General features: G+C 38.8%; 1 pseudogene; it reads right to left on the reverse strand.

Annotated features, from left to right (window-relative positions):
* Positions 1–1,313: 1,313 nt before the first annotated feature.
* The window catches only part of LOC124989234 (structural maintenance of chromosomes protein 4-like), a 35,146-nt pseudogene continuing 21,494 nt past the window's right edge, over positions 1,314–14,965 (reverse strand).

Consider the following 14,965-nt stretch of genomic DNA (forward strand, 5'->3'; position numbering starts at 1 on the left):
TCCAGTGGATTTATGAATATTATCTGATAGATAGAAAATATGCCTCTCAGGTTGGGGATGTAATCAGCCTAGCATTCATGAAGCCCTGGGTTCAATTCCCAGTACTGAAAACAAAATGTTTGCTTTGATGAAAATATGCAGCTGAATTCTTTCCCAGATTTTCTCTGATAATATAGAAGGAAATCATTAATAATTCCCTATTTGAAGTTAGGATGCTTTTGAAACCTAGCTTTGGTATTTTTAGGTGCTTCATTTTGTTTTCCCCACAAACCAATTATTTTTTGGAGAGGCTTGCATGGTGAGTTGCCTGCATTTTTCTAATAAAATATATTGATGTTTTCTTTCCCTAGGACTTCTTTCTTTTCTTTTTTTAATTTTCAGATTTTGCTTTATTTAGGTCCATGCTGCTTTTATGTTTACATAAAAGCATGTTTACAGTTTCATTGGTTGTAGTATGTTGCGAACTATGTTGTATTATTAATACCTAAGGATGGTTCATTGAATAAGGAGGCAATTAACTACTGAGGATAAATAGAAATTGAAGAGTTAAGGCAAAGACTTGATTCAATACCAAAGTTCCTTCTGAAAGTTAGGTGTTTGCCAATCTATTTCTAGTAGAGGTTGTAGCATCCTTGAGCCAATACAGTGAAATCCTGACAATCTCTTAGGTAACACTCAAGATAGCTTAATTTCCATTTATTACTAAGGAACTTAACCCCTATATGCTTTGTTTTCATGAACCAAGTATAGCAGGGCATTTTTTGACTTAAGAGACAGCCTAGTTTTATGTAGACATTCTCTTGCAATACATTTTAAATGGAGACATTAAGTTTTAGAAATGTATGTTTAAAACTACTGCAAAAAATTCAGAATGACTGATTTGCAAGAAAATCCTATTTAAGTAATAGGAACAGTGATTGTCAGAATTAGCAAATTAAGTGGAATGCCTTAAGAATTTACCCAAGATTAGCAAGCCTTTCCAACGCAGGCCAAAAGTCCATGAAGGGATGCTGAGACTTGATAACAGATCTAATAATTTAGAACTTTAGAGTGCCTTAAGGGCAAGTCACCTAACTCTCTGGCATTTTATTTTTCTCCAGTCTGCCACTTAACAAAACTCATTCTTACAGTCTCCTAATATAGAGAATATATTTTAGATAATGACTCTAATAGCATAAAATAAAATAGAAGCCAATTTTATCATACAGCTTAGGAATATGTATTTTGTACAACTCAATTACTTTAAAATAGAAAACCAATATTACATTGAATCTCTGCCAATTCAGTTTGAAGAATCTTCAGTATAAATGAGTTCAACAAAGTTTTTTTGATGCAATTTCCTTTGGGTTTATTGCAACATTTTTTGTAATATTGTGTCTTATAAATTCCAATAAGTCAATCTGAAATCTCAAACATGTTATTTCAAAAAGAAATCATTATGAACTGAGCATTTTTTGTTTGTTCATATATGTCAAAGGCAAAAATGGATACTTTATTAAAATCAAGGGCTACATCAATCTCATCCATGAAGTAAAGTGGAGTGGGTTTGTAGTGGTGAAGAGCAAATACTAAGGCCAATGAGCTAAGTGTTGTCTCTCCTCCTGAAAGGTTGAAGATCTTCTTCCAACTTTTCTTAGGTGGTTGAACACTGAACATGATTCATTTGGAGAAAGGATTCAAGTTGTCTACAAGCTCCAGTTCAGCATCCCCTCCTAAAGTAAGCATTGGCAATTTTCCTTTAATTTATTTGTTATTATATAAAAACCTGCCATAAACTCATTAAGCCTTTGTTTTCCAAGATCTTCATATGCCTGTCTAAAGCTATCTCTTTCAGAAGTAATTTTGTCCAATTCTGCTACCTGTTGCAGAATTGTCCATTCTGGTACCCTGCATTGGCACTGAGGTTTGGTTTCATTTCACGACACTGGGCTTCCAAAAGTGCAATCTGCTTTGTTATAGAATCTGAATTCTTGATTGCTTCCAGATCCTCTCGGCTCAGAACTGAAACCTTTTCAACAGGATTATTTTCAACGGGATGTAATAATATTTTTGAAATCTTTTTTTGCCAATATTTTATTTTAGAACTGTGTTCAGCAATGTGACCATCTATTTGTTCAAGTTTCAACTTAATACTAAGTGCATCTTTTTGAAGAGCATGTTCATTTTCTTGAATAAATTTAGTTCTTCAAGTAGATTAAGATGTTCTTTCTGGATCTCTGGTAAGGACTCCTCTGCAGCATTTGTGTTTTTTATGACCTCTGTTGCTTTGTCCTCCAGACTTGTTAGCTCTGCTGTGTAGTCACTGACTTCTTTCTCAGTATCTTTTATTTCTTTCTCTGTGTGAAAAACAGAGTCTTGTGCCTTTTTAAGATCTCTGTCAGCAAACTTGATTGCTACTTGGGCTTTAGTAATAGCAGAAGCATGTTCATCTAATTGCTTATTTATTTTGTCAAGTTTATCTTGTTGGGTCTGGAGTTTATGGCTATTGATTTCTACAATGATTTTGTGTAACCGTATAACCTCAGCTTCTACTTTGCCAGCTTTCTTAGTCACATCATCATATTGTGTTTTGAAAGCACTGACATTTTATTCTAGAAATTTCTGCTTTTTGTGGTCAGGGCTGTAGCATGTACATTAGCTTCAAGTTCCTTAACTTGAACACTCAAATACTCTTCTTGCTCTGATAAACGCTGGATGCTTGCAGTAAACTCTTCTAAGATATTCCTCATTTCTCATTCATTATGCCTTAATCTAACCACCAATTCTTTGATGTACTTTCTGTTCTTGGATTTGCACTGCTTTTCTAGAATCCCTTTGCAATTGTGATGCCATTTTATTTACCTCTTCTTCAGAGATTTCCGTGACCATTGATGAACCCATTCTTCCTTTCATTACTTTGCTTCCACCACCAGTCATTGTACCTGACTGTTCTATGATTTGCCCCTGAAAGTTACCACTCTCCATCTTCAATCTTTTTCAAATGCTACTCTTGTGGCTTGGTCCAAGTTGTCAGTTACCAATGTATCTTGTAAAGCTAAGTGAAAAGCTTGGCAGATTTCCTCATTTCTTTACTTAACTGAATCAAATAATCAAGGAGTATTTTCAGAAGTTTGATTTTTGGTCTTTTTTTTTTTTTTTTTTTTCCCATATTGCCATCTTATCTAAACCTATAAAAATTGCAACTCCAATATTTTCTTTTAAGGAAGTTTACACATTCTTGGACTGTATCTGTTGGGACTAATGACACGTTAACTAACTCAGGCTGACTCCTTACTCCCTGGCGAGTGAGCAAGATCAAGGCCTCAAAGGTGGTTTCAATAGTTAATGACGATAAATCGGACCACCGTCAGGGATTGGTTAACAACAGTTCCGTGAACATGATCAGCTCGTGCTTGCCATATAGTCCTATGGGACTCTCACCTGCGTGAACCCCCTGTGCCTTGCTGACCTTTAAACTAATTGGTTCCCACCTAGCCTCCACCCTACATAAAAGCTGTGTGATTTCTTCGATAAATGAGTTCCTGCTGTGCCTCATGTGGTGACAGACCTCCCGGCTCTGGTGTGTTTCCTTTGCCGCCGATACTCATCATCCTGCTCGGCCCTGTATTCTCCTCAGGCGGGCCCTGAGGAGGTACATTGGACCTTGTTGCCCAACAAGGAGCAACAACTGGTGCCCCGTGTGAGGAAGATGAAGTGGCCGACAGGCCAATCGGACTCCGGGTGAGTGTACTCCCATAAAATATGGGACAGTCCAATTCCAAGTCTGACTCCTCCCTTGACTCTCCTTAGAATTCTCCTTAGAAGTAGATAGAGGATTGGAGCTCTCAGATAGCCAGGCATTTCAGACCTGGAAGGCCCTCACTAAGGCAGCCCCTTGGCTGCCTGAAGCAAACTTGTTTGACTGGTCCACATGGGATCATGTAGAACAACTTGTTAGGAAGAGGGAAATCAGTTTAGGGGAGGGTCCCCCATTGGGAGTTTGCCCTACATTATCCGCCCTTAAGGCCTGCTTCTCTCCAGGACCTCCCAAAGGGGGCTCCAAGTTTTCCCCCAAAGAGCCGCTGCCTCCAGTTGGCAGCCATTTTATGATACTGGGTAAGAACTCACTGACTCTAACCTCCCCACTCCCTGTATGGCCTTCCCAGTAAATGTTAAAATGTTAGTTTGGGAAGGAATGACTACTGATCACAAATTGGCCTGTGCAGTCATGAAAGATCGCTCCATGGGAAGGTGGATTGTGGCTACCAAAGATATTGGCACACAGCTTCTGCAAGTGAGTGGGCAGATGGAAAGGGATTCCTTATCTTCAAGTCTCTTCTTTCTTGTGCTTCTCTGAATGCCTCCTTCTTCTCCCCCTCTTAATCTCTCCTCCTCCTCCAACTTCAACTCAGCTGTTTCTGCCCAGCCCACCTAGTCCTCCTGCCATGAGGTCCCACATACGCTGGTGTGGAGGGAGTAACCAGCCCAACCATCAGTGGCATGTCCTAGTAAGGAGTATGATATAGCAGCCCCATTCCCCACAAGTAGTGGGAGATAATTGTTTCACAAGTTTCTGCGTCCAAACCTGAATTGAACCAGGAAAAAGGGTTAAAATGCCCCAGGCACAAAGTTTCTGCTAAAACCTGTCAGCTCCTTCCAGATCTCAGTCAAGGCTTACATTGAAATGTAAATGGAGGAAGCCAAAAAGAGTCTTATCTAAACTTCAGCAAAAGTAAATTTTATGGTGCTTTACTAAAGTAATTAACGGCTGTATCATTTTTCCAGGACTCTTGTTTTTTTTTTTGAATTCTACATTTTTTTTGAGCTCATGACTTTTTTGATCAGTTCTATTTTTTTATTCAACTAGAGGTTTTTAACATCTGTTACATTGCAATGGAGATTCACCTATAAAGTTACAAGGCCTTTGATTTTGTGTTATTTGTATGTTGTGCTGTCTGATGTCATGTTTTGTCTGTATCAAAATTGAGCGCTTCTAAAATTAAAATTTAAAAATGGATCCAAATATTTTTAATTCACATGATTTATAAAGGTTCCATTTAAATTGGGTAAACTAATAGAAGTAAAATGTCTTTAAAATGAACTCACAAGTCTCTTGGTGGTCAAATTAATAAAACTGTGATGTTTATAAAATGTCTAACATCAATTTTTCTAGGACTTTTCTTCAACAGGAAAGAGATGGCAGATACTGTTTACACTTGTCTGACATCTTGTTTTTTTTTTTTTTTACACTTGTCTGATATCTTGGTTTTTTACAATAAGATGAGTGAATTAGAGTTGAAATGTATGGGATTACTCAAACATGTTTGTTAGAGACATCTGATTAATTTACAAAGTTATTCCATGGAGTAACATACTTAAAAACATTATTCTTTGTATACTAAATGTGTTCATATTTTCCAGGTATACAAGCCTTTAAAGGAGAAAATTTATCAAGCTGCTAGTCTCCAAATTAAACTTGTCTGTAATGGTAAACCTATCATTTAATATTCTATATAGGACCTGTCATCAATGGGGTATATGTAAAATTTGTTAAATGTATTTCTAAAAGTTATTGAGAGCCTGATTTGTTTAAAGGTTAAGCATGAAAGCATTTTGCCACTTTGCCACACAAAAGGAAACTTAAAAGCTCTCTCAGCCTTTCTTTAATTCATGTTTTAGATATAATGTTAAATTGTGTTAACTAATGTTCATATGAACTCAGGAGTCAATATATGTAAACTGCTTAAAATGACACTTAAGAAAGAGTGTAATGCGCAGTAGCAAAAATGGGACAACAGTGATTAAGATTAGGGTCCCTGACCTCATGACTTTGGACAGTGGACTTCCTTGAGAGCTACACAGAGTTCCTAACATTGCACTTTGCAGCTCTACCATCTTAGATCTACAGGTTCAACTTGATTCCTTGGCCGCTGTCATCCTGCAACAGCGAAGGAAGGAGGGCTTTGCCTGTTCCTTGGTGAAGAGTGCTGTTTCTATGCCAACTGCTCTGGCATTGTACAAGATAAAATCAAAAACCTACAAGAAGATCTGGAACATCGTAGGAGTGAGCTCCACTCTAATTTCCTCTGGACTGGGTTACACAGGTGGTTCCCCTACCTCCTCCCACTTATGGGCCTGCTAATCACCATTATCCTTGTGTTCACCTTTGGACCTTGCACAATCAATAAGCTTATCCATTTCCTGAAAAGCTAGGCTAAGTCTGTGTAGCTCATGGTGGTCCAACAGCATTATACCGCCCTTCATAGTGATGATTGGGAGCCCTATAGGATCATGGATCACTCATATCAGGACACTGGGGTCTAAGTGTCTCTCCCTTAAGCCCCGCTCCTCCTGAGGGGCCAGCCTGAAGTGCTAAGTGGTAGTCAATGATTGGTAAGATCCTCTGGGGTGGGTGAGATCCAGGGCCCAGGGTTACACCACATGCATCTAAGATGGCGACTGGCAGAGAGCCAAAGGGCATGCTGAATACGCCTTGAGAAAGACAGGAAGTGTTTACCATTGGCTGTATGATAATTAGTTCAGCCGCTTAGCACGTGGACAGATATATCTTACATGTATGCTTGAGCTCATGATCGCTTGAACTTTAATAGGATTGGATGGACATATCTGGTTACAATTGCTTATGCATGAGACTGCTTATATATTGAGGGTGTTATCTGAATAAAGCGGAAGCTGCTTCCTGAACCTCTGAAGTGTATGTGTCGTTTGTCCCGCTGGTTGGCGGCTAGTGGCAAGCGGCGGCAAGCAGCAAGTGGCAAGTGGTGGCCCCTATGGGGAGCGGTGAGCGCTCAGGTAAGTAAAAGACAGTTTTGCTAGCGTAATTAATGAGAAGGTTTCCCTATTTGAGGAAACGGTGACCTTAAGGTTTTAACGGAAGATTCCCCTAGTGAGGGAATGTAACGGAAGATTCCCCTAGAGAGGGAATGTAATGAAAGGCTGTCCTAAGAGACAGCGAAGGATGTCCTGTAGTAAACGAATATGTGTAAGGTGTTATTTGTGTTACCTTCTCTTGTTTCGTTTCTGTCTATTGTTGTTGTGGTGATATGGACATTAGTTCATTTCTGTCTGACTTCCAAAAAACCAAAATTTCAAGAACAGTTAAGAGAAGGGAAAAAATATTAGAAACTGTAAAAGAAGAACAATCAAGTTGAGCTTCTGAAAGAGAAAGTAGATGTTCAGACTTCTGTGCCTCCATCAGAGCAGCATTAACTCCAGAGATGGGAGTACAACCAATACCAACTTTGGTTGTCGGCCCATTACCTAAAGGAACAGTGGGACTAGTTCTGGGGAGGAGTTCTTCTGCTTTAAAAGGATTAAATATTGTCCCTGGAGTTATAGACCCTGATTTTACAGGAGAAATAAAAATCCTTGCTTCTTCACCAAGAGGTGTAGCAATAATAGCTCAGGATGATCGCATAGCACAATTGTTGGTCTTACCCAGCTGCCATGATCAATATCCATCAAAGAATATTATTAGGGGATATAAAGGATTAAGTTCTACTGGCCAAAATATGGTCATGTTAACATTGGATTTAAAAGATAGACCTATCACAAAGTTAGTGATAGAAGGCAAAAGTTTTGAGGGCTTATTAGATACTGGGACTGACAAAAGTATTACCAAAATTACAGAATGGCCCAAAGCCTGGCCACTTCAACAGGCAGATCAGACTTTAAGGGGATCGGGTATGGCTTCCAATCCTAACAAAAGCGTAGCCATATTAAAATGGAAGGTGGCTAACCAGGAGTTATGTTCTGATACTGCCCGACATAATGCAGTTGTAGGCATTCCTCAATGGAATCTAAACATGCTGACAGGCCAAGGATCATATGAAGGGCAAGGTAATCAGATTAATTTCCACCCCGGTGTGTATCAACAAATTAACCCTCAACTTTTAATCTATCATTATATGGCTGATATTTTGCTAGCTCATAAGGAAAAACCTGTCTTAGAGCAATGTTATAATTCCTTATTAAAGTCACTGGAAAGATGGGGCTTACATATTGCCATTGGTAAAGTACAAATGACAGACACCAAAAACTTCCTGGGATCTATCATAAATGCAACTATGGTCAAACCCATAAAAATTACTGTTCAGGTGGACAAACTTAGAACTTTAAATGATTTTCAAAAACTTTTGGGTGATATTAATTGGATTAGACCTTACCTTCATTTACCCACCTCAAGTTTGGGCCCCCTGTTTGATATTCTTAAAGGTGATTCTGACCCCCTTTCTAAGCAGGTGCTTACCCCCAAGGCTCGAACAGCTCTCAAGCTTGTTGAAACAGCTATGGAAAAGGTTCATCTTGATCTTATTGACCTAGCTAAGCCTTTATCATTCATTGTCTTGGCCACAAATAAATTACCCACAGGAGTGTTTTGGCAAAAGGGTCCTATTCTATGGGTTCACATGAATTATGCCCCTAACAAAGTCTTATCCTTGTTTATTGAATCTGTGGCAGAATTAATTCTTAAGGCATTAAAAGTATCCCTTTCCACCTTTGGATTACATCCCTTAAAAATCACTACTCCATATACTACTGATCAGATACAATATCTTATTAATAATTCAAATTCATGGGCTATAGTCTTTACTAGTACTTCTGCTGTGTTTGACAATCATTTCCCATCTGATCCTCTTCTCCAATTTTGGAGTCAACATCCTATAATTTTTCCTAAAGTCACCTGAAAAAAACCTATTATAGGAGCTACCCTTATATTTACTGATGGATCAAAAAATGGTATGGGTGCTATTACTATAGATAATGTTACAGAAACATTGCTGTTTAATACCCTATCTGCACAACAAACAGAACTATTAGTAGCTATAGAAGTATTCAAAACCCACCATGAGCCTTTTAACCTCTTCTCTGATAGCAAACACGTTGTTAATACTATTCAAAATTTAGAACTAACTGGTCTGATTTCCCTCACCTCCACTATTACTAAATATTTACAATGCTTACAAAAACTTATCTGGGACAGGAAAGATCCTTTTTTATTGGACATGTTCGGGCTCATACTGGCCTCCCAGTTCCTATAAGTTTACACAATGATTTAACAGACATGGCCACCAAAGACCTACACATCTTTAATACGCTTGAAAATGCAAAAACTTTTCATTCCAAATTTCACGTAAATACTTCCACTCTACGTACACGCTATAAAATTACTAAGGCAACAGCTCGGGACATAGTCAAGTCTTGTGCTAAATGTGCTTCACTTATTCCTAACCCCTTGTTAGGAGTAAATCCAAAAGGGCTTCAGCCCAATCATATTTGGCAAATGGATGTAACTCATTATTCAAAATTTGAAAAACTACAATTCTTTCATGTGTCTATTGATACCTTTTCAGGATTTATTATGGCCTCTGCTCATATTAGAGAAAAAACCAAAGGTGTAATAATACACTGTTTCCACTCTTTCTCCATTCTGGGGGTTCCCAAACAAATTAAAACAGATAATCATCCTGGATATACGTCCCAGGCCTTTAAACAATTTTGTTCCACCTTTGGTATTCAACATGTCACAGGAATTCCCTATAATCCTACTGGACAAAGCATTGTTAAGCGTGCCCATTTAACACTTAAAAACATGCTTTATAAACAAAAAGGGGGAATAGGGGCATCATACAGATCCCCAAAAGACAAATTATCTGTTGCCTTGTTCATCTTAAATTTTTTAAATCTTGATTCTGAGGGCTGATCGGCTGCTGACCGTCATTCAGAGCCTAATAAAAAACATCTACCTCAAGTGCTCTGGAAGGACATTCTATTGGGACAATGGAAAGGCCCGGATCCGGTGTTAATCTGGACCCATGGATCTGTTTGTGTTTTCCCACAGGACACACAATTGCCAATTTGGGTGTCGGAGAGATTGGTCAAGGCCTCAACAGAGACCCAAAAACAGAAGAAGATGAGGAGGCTTCTCCTGCTGATGGTTTTGGCGATTTCTCACCAAGTTAATGGAGGAGACTCGCGTGAACTATGGGGGATAGTAAAGACGTGGCCCTATCCTGTACCCCTTACCAACTCTTCTATTCTATATCCTCCTATTTTTACAACAATTGGCCACATTTCTTCAGTCCGCTGTTCAATGGGGAAAAGAATGGGTTGGGTTTTTGTCCGGGGGAGGTCTATTGTGTGTTGTATCTGTTCTGTGCATATAGTGTTTATACAAAATGCGTATACATCGGCGCAGAGAAACAGCCATTATTTGCCAAGCTCTCATCGCAATTGATGCTGGCTCATCCCCCCAAGTCTGGTTAAATATGCTGGACCGGTAGTCAAAGACGGGTAAGATTCATGGGGAGCTCATACTGACCTAAGACAGGAAATGAGGGCTAGAGCCTTATTGTCCAATGATGGGTAAGGATGTTGCTCTGCTGTGGACAACCTAAGACAGGCACGGTCTCTTTTATAAACAGAAAGGGGGAAATGTGGTGGGCAAGACCCGGGGCCCAGGGTTACGCCACAAGCATCTAAGATGGCCACTGGCAGAGAGCCAAATGGCGTGCTCAATGCACCTTGAGAAAAACAGGAAGCGTTTACCATTGGCTGTATGATAATTAGTTCAGCCGCCTAGTGCGTGGACAAATATGTCTTACATGTATGCTTGAGCTCGTGATCGCTTGACCTTTAATAGGATTGGATGGACATATCTGGTTACAATTGCTTATGCATGAGACTGCTTATATATTGAGGGTGTTATCTGAATAAAGCGGAAGCTGCTTCCTGAACCTCTGAAGTGTACGTGTCGTTTGTCCCGTTGGCCTGCGGCAAGTGGCAAGCGGCGGCAAGCGGCAATCCTCAGAGGAGGACAACCTAAGACAGGCACACCTTTGAGTAAGGCGGACCCCCAAACTGCTAGGCTGATGTTCCATGATAGGTAAGACTCTCCCAGGGGCAACCTAAGACAGACACACCCTCAATATAAAACAAAAAAGGGATATGTTGGGACCAATGACACGTTAACTAACTCAGGCTGACTCCTTACTCCCTGATGAGTGAGCAAAATCAAGGCCTCAAAGGCGGTTTCAATAGTTAATGAAGATAAATCGGACCACCATCAGGGATTGGTTAACAACAGTTCCGTGAACGTGATCAGTTGTGCTTGCCATATAGTCCTATGGAACTCTCACCTGCATGAACCTCCCATGCCTTGCTGACCTTTAAGCTGATTGGTTCCCCCCTAGCCCCCCACCTACATAAAAGCTGTGTAATTTCCTCAATAAACGAGATTCTTGCTGTGCCTCCTGCGGTGACAGACCTCCCGGCTCTGGTGTATTTCCTTTGCCGCCGACACTCATCATCCTGCTCGGCCCTGTATTCTCCTCAGGCGGGCCCTGAGGAGGTACATCGGACCTTGTTGCCCCACAGGGAGCAACATGTATCAATAGAAAAAACAACAATATAATCTAAAGCATGACAACACTATGAAACAGCAACATTATACTTTTCATCAATGACTCCTAAGTCTCCCAATCGTCCATATATTCCCGGAATTCTGCCAGTTTTTTTTCTTGAATTATTGCATCAAGGACTTTCCCCCTACTTCAATTCATCAGAACTCTTCACTTCGTCAACTTTTGGAAACGATCATGAACCAAATTTTAAAGTTTATTTCTTCTTGTGCGAGTGTTTGAAGTTCTTTTCCTTTCTCCTTTAATTCTTGTTCAGTTTGAGGAAGTTTTGCCTCTATATCTCCAAAAGCAGCTTTCCTTTCTTTGAGTCTCAGAAGCTGCGATTAGAGCTTCTTTCTCTTTACTTAATTGAGACACTGCAGTATTATGATGACTGAGATAGATATCAAGTTCTGACAGGGCTACATCCATCTTTGAAGGTGCTTCATTTACTGATTTGTTGAAACCCATAAATTCTTTCTCTCAACTTCCTTTTTCTTTCTGAAGGCCTTGCGTTTCCGGTTTAAGCTATCCATAACTTCCTTTAATTTTTTTTCTTCTTTCTCTTTTTTCCTTCTCAAGGGAATTACTTCTAGTTGTTGTCTGAGTTATGGCATTTTTACTCTTGGCAGGTACACTTTTAAATTCTTCAAACTTTTCTTTATCTTTTTGAAGTTGTTTCTCTAGTTTTTTTGCTTTACCTGTGGCATGTTTTAGTTTTTCCCTAAACTGAACATCTTCCAAATCTAGTTGTGTAATTTTTTCTTTATTCTCTTCAATAAATTTTGTATTTTATTCAGTTTCTTCTCTATATCTTCTATGGTTTTATTCTTACCTTTCACTTCATTGGACAGTATACTGCTCTTCTCATTAATTTTTTTGGTATCTTCATGAATTTTTTTTTTTTGAGTTTCCATTTCGGTGATTCGTTTCTGCAGATCATAAATATAATATTGACAAACGTGTTTCTTTTTTCTAAATATTTCATTTTCCAAGGTAAGAAATTCAATGACTATGGTTTTCTCTCCTTCTAAGGCATCCTTTTCCTTTTCCACCATTTTAACTCTGCTTAACTTCTCTCCTCTATGTTCATTTCAACTCTCTGACAAAATTTTAATAGGTTCACTTAGCCGTCCACAATCAATAATATCTTCAAAATATTCAAGCATATGCTCATCATGTTCAGTCTGTCCTTTTGGTTTCATCATAGAAATTTGTTCAACTTCACCCTGGAGTCTCTGCAGCTGCAACTAGGCTCTCGGTGCCAAAGGTTGGTGGCTCAGGTTCCTTGTCGCTACTGGTGCTGTCCGTCAGGGGACAACTATGGTCCTTCCTCTTTACAGCAAGCTGTGGAGGGCTGGGTGCCTTTATGTTGCATGGTCGCTGTGGGACAGTCCACTCAGACTAGGGCTGGAAACAGTTGTAAAGACTCCCTCCCCGCTGCTCCTACTGGTGCTTCGGCTCTGGATCCTTCACTCGAAAATGGCCCCTAGGACTTCTTTCAAGTGTCCATTTTACTAGCACCTACTAATATTTATCTACTGAAATTCAGGAGGCATCCATGAGAGGTCCTTAAAATTAAATTTCTATTTTATTTTCTTTTAAAAAATAATGCAAGAACAAAACTCTGCCTCCTTGCATGACAATTTGTGCATCAATTTGTGTATCAAGTTCATCTTGCAGGATGACTGTGTTACTTTATTTAGAAGACCATGAGCCAGCATTTACTCAGAGTAACATATGCTCTCATGGGATGTCATAGGCACACACAAGCTATTTATCCTTTCTTTTATGTCTTATTCAACCTGAGAAATTTCAGTGCTTTTCTTGAAGCATAATAAGGTCAGTGAATTAGAGGATATCAGGCTGCAAATTTTTGTCTATTTTTTTTTTTTTTTTGAAGGCACAGTCTTCCTCTGTCCCTCGTACTGGGCGTGATCTCTCAAGATGGTACCATGCTTTGGATAAGCTTTCACTGGGATGGGAGACGTTTACTTGTTACACTTTGGTAAAAGAAGTGAGGGTGGCAATCTCAGTTAATCCTATTGATCAGAAGATAAGCATTTATTTATAAATTAAATAAATGATTAAAGACTTCTGACCTTCAGACCCATGAGAGACTAAATCTGTGTTGTCTTAAGCCACTTCCTTTGTGGCCATTTGCTACAGCAGCAATAGGAAACTATTAATAAAGTACCAGTGTTTAAGCCTCAATCTTCATTTTTTGTAAAATCTGACACAAGGACTTCACTGATATTCTGTGCACTCAGCACATGTCACTGGAATGACTTGCTGAGATGATTATGTTGTCCTAGATCTCTTCAGAATCAGTTTTTCACTCTTAGCACAACATGTTAGGCAAAAAGCAGACCTATTTAAAGGTGACTCCTGGCTTAAGAGAATTAAGAATCTGATAAATAGTAAAAATTTTTATTAAGTCAATATGATTGAAAGAACAGAGATTTTGAATAATAAGGTCATGAGTTGAACTGTAGCTCTAATCTGGGACAATTTATTTATCTCCATTGAAATTCAAACCTTTTCATCTATAAGGTGGAGACAGTTTCATTATAAGATTGTCTAAATATGAAAATACAGTTTGTAAAAGAACTTGGTTCATAATAGAAACTCAGTGAAGTTCCCAACATGATTTTTGATATTGTAAAAAGAAATTTATAGGCTTTCAAAGGACTGAGAGAGAGCACCCAGTTGGGGAAGCCTAAATGGAGAAAGTGAGATCTGATTTATGCCTTGAAATCTATATATAATTTGTTCATTGGAGATATCAAACAGGATGCTGTTGTAGGAATTTGGTTTGTAATGATATAACACAACTACTCATTTTGGGGGAACCATGGAAGATTCTTGCCAGGAAACTTTAAAAAATAGGCTGAAGAATCCAAAGACCAGCCTACGGTTCAACCTCCTGTCAGAAGGGAGTGATCCATTCTCAGTCCTTAGTCTTGAGTCTTCATCATCTCTTACCTGTGCTATTAAAAGCACTATAAGGATGGGACCTGTGACTGTGACTGTTCATTTCTGTATCCCTAGCAGGAAGGCACAGCTTGGCACATATTGAGCACTCAGAAAAACATCTATGGGATAAACAAATAGAGAAATACAGGAAGATAATATGACCACAATTCCTTTTATCTTCTCACCAGAGCAAAATGATCTGAGGACTTAGAGTCCTCTTACACTCTTTCCAAGTTTTAGCTACTTTTTTTTTTTTAATGAAAGTCTCTAGTGAAGAGATAAATTATTTGCTCTGTTGGAAGTTGGAAAAAAGACCAGCATTTAAGTGATTTTAGAAATATAATAAACAAAATTATCTCACCTTTTGAAACAAAGTCATTTCTGTGAAAAACTGTTAGTTATCAACCTTATAATTCTGAAACTTTCCTTGCCTTGGTAAGTTATTGTGATAGTTTTATATATAGACTTGGTGGGGGGATAAACAATTTTCTGATACTTTATGGAATTTAAGTAAATCTGTATCTTTGCATAATTCATACCTATTTTTTACAACTTCTCTCTTCCAGGAAATTATTATGAATCTCTGATGC

Source organism: Sciurus carolinensis, chromosome 7, assembly GCF_902686445.1.
Source record: "Sciurus carolinensis chromosome 7, mSciCar1.2, whole genome shotgun sequence".
NCBI lineage: Eukaryota > Metazoa > Chordata > Mammalia > Rodentia > Sciuridae > Sciurus > Sciurus carolinensis.